This window comes from Liolophura sinensis, chromosome 6 (assembly GCF_032854445.1).
Source record: "Liolophura sinensis isolate JHLJ2023 chromosome 6, CUHK_Ljap_v2, whole genome shotgun sequence".
NCBI lineage: Eukaryota > Metazoa > Mollusca > Polyplacophora > Chitonida > Chitonidae > Liolophura > Liolophura sinensis.
The window spans coordinates 82363127-82366313 of record NC_088300.1 but is presented as its reverse complement, the minus strand read 5'-3'; positions in this window follow the sequence as shown (position 1 = coordinate 82366313).

Here is a 3187-nt window from a genome sequence, read left to right as displayed (position 1 = left end):
ATAATAAACATAGTCTGTACAATGCTGAAGATGGAGTGGCGTATTATTTCAGCACACATGGAAATCATGTACGACAGCCGCCATCCTACACCATTGGCATGAAGCAAAACTATGACTTCTCCATCGGATGAACAGAAGTGTGAGAAGCGCTGTACCAAGGTGTCTTGGGTAGGCTGGTCCCACTTGTTCCTGTGGTTTAGTCCTATGGTCATGATCTCTTTCATGAATTTTCTCACAAATTAGGAAACAATTACAGGTCATCTCACATAACCACATTGCAAGGGGTAAATACTGAGAAAAGTGAACAGTTCAACTCCTTTCTCCAATGCATAAAATACATACGAGCTCACCTCAGCCAGTCTCATTTCTGATTCTTTCTGCAACTCATGATTTATATCTGGAATGAAAGGAAGACAAATATTTTTAGTTGTAGAGTCAACGTAGCCCTCACTGGTGCGGACAGTATATAGGTTCAAATTGTCTTATCCCACAATATCACAATCCACAAATGATCATGCATGCTCAGTGACTCCCTGTCTGTGCGTATAAACTGTGTACCAGTGGATAGCAACAGAGATATATGCTCAGTGACTCCCTGTCTGCGCTTACCTATTTCTTTGAATCACGAAAACTTACACTTATATCTACAATTTTTGTGCACTGACCTACCAAGAACGATATTGACAGCCGTGATTCCCTGGCATTTTTCTGTTTTGTGGACTGTAAACAAATATTTCTATAAACCATCCAAGTATGGTTACAGTTTCTCAGACAAACACCAAACTAGAGAAGCTCACTGTCTCTCTAGCAACTTTACCACATTTGTGGAGTGTCAAAGCTGTCCACACCTGTATTATTACTAGGAGCCTGTTACACTAGCCCATACCTATACCTCGACCGAATATTTAAACCATTCACACAGTCAGTGACTGTTGTCATGTACAGCTAATCATAGGCTTGCGGTGGCTTGCCGTTTGTTGTTGAATCAATGACAAATTCTTATAGCACTATCTAATGAGAGAATGATATCTGTGTATGATGATGTCATTCTCTTTTATTTTGGTTTAGACAGTATTTGATTGTATCACCTCACTTAAACATCATGCGTTTTACGAACTGTTCAATCACGCGAGCAGTCGGTGTTCCCTGAATGCCTTATTAAACTTGTCTGTAACTTATGCGGCTCACAACTGAGTCGTACCCCAGACTGCAGCTGAGTTATACAGGTGAAAAAGTTTTGTTTTAGCTTTTGTACACTTTTATGCTGTGGACAAATGTAGACGCAAAAACCTTCATATCCAATATCTTCATATTGTTTGATAAATGTTTAATAAAGGAACATGTTTGTGTCATCATGTAGGCTATACTGGATTTATGCAGATTACTTAGAAATCTATGTTGCTTACATCTCACGGTGCATATTACTGTGGATTATTCATTGTGGCAAGACCCACACTAGCTGTGACATAGGCCTACTTGATATACACTATATTATTCTGTTGTACTTTTATCAGCATACTGAGACTGACTATATTGTAAGACTGCAAGCTCTCAGTGAAATAGGACAAGAATGTTTATAAAATTTATCATGGACTTTGTATTCCTTGTTTACATATTTATTTCAGAGCTTTTTGTACAACGTGGTTAGATTAATGTTATTGATGTGTAATAAACATGCAATTACTAACTGCTCTGGTGTTTTGAAATGTCTGGTTTTGTTTAATATGTCATAGCAATGGATATTATAAACGAAAACACGGCGCACTGAATATCGGGGCCTCCTTGGCTCAGTTGGATAGCGCGCTAGCGCAGCGTAATGACCCAGGAGCCTCTTAAGCTGTTCAAGCACAGCTCATGCTGGCTTTCTCTCCGGACGTACATGGGATGTCTCCCAACAACCTGCGGATGGTCGTGGGTTTCCCCCTGGCTTTGCCCGGTTTCCTCCCATCATAATGCTGGCCACCGTCGTATAAGTGAAATATTCTTGAGTACGGCCTAAAACACCAATCAAATAAATAAATAAATAAATGACTGAATATCTGATAAACATTGGTTGATGTTAATTTAGGGGTCTCATGGCAGGACATGCTGTAGTAAGCCGCTTTATTGACTGATTGCTATTTAGCGTCATATTTAAGCAGTTTTGCCACGTTACAAACGTTGCTTGGTGGTCTTTTTCCTTCGCGAACATCCAGAAAGGAGAATCAACATTTTACCCGTCTGAAGATGACAGTGAATGCAGTTAGTTTGAATAGTGATATATATATATATATGCCTAAAACGTTAGAGTATGTAACATTGATCTGCGCATTTCAAAACAAGAGGTACCAAATATAGATACTGATTCTTTACACGTTAAAGTCGTAAATATTTGCGTCAAATTGCATATATAATATCTGTCATCAATTATTTTCTGAGGAAAACACCACGTACAACGTTCATATGTTATAGCACTTCGTTGGCAAATTTAGTTATTTATCTAAAAAATTGTGAAGTACGACGTTAAACCGCAAGCATAGATACATACATAGCTAGTTATCTCTTTGGAAGTTTACATTGTACTCAAGAATATTTCACTTATACCACAGGGGCCAGGATTATGATGAGAGCCCGGGAGAAACCTACGACAGTCCTCAGGGTGGTCCCAGGTCTTCCGAATTAAAGTTGGAGAGAAAGACACCATAAGCTAGACTCGAACTCACAGCTATCAACACTGGTGAGAGGGCTCTTGGATAATAATGCTGCAATAGCTAACTTTGGAGATCTCAAGGGCATTCCGAGAGATGAGCTAGCGGTCCTCAGTGGTACTAAGCCACGTGCTGCTCCATATGGATTGTTTATCCAATTAATATATTGCATATGCCGTGTATTTCTTTAATTTCACCGGTATGTCGAATTTCAAATATAACAGGCTAACAATGATCCAACCCTAACCCATATATACGCACTGCGAACTGAGTTATAAGCTGCCACTGCTGACTCGTGCTAGTGCTGCTGAATTTATACTTTATGTAAGTAATGTGGACACAGTATGTCACACCTTTTCTTAATTTGAATAAAACATCGCATTTCAATAGGAAAAAAGGTAGCATTCACCTAACCCTAGCCTAACCCTGGACAGAGACACCTGCTATTTGAGTGATGAACTGGCACTTCGGGCTCCTCAGCCACTTGTTACCGAGTCCAT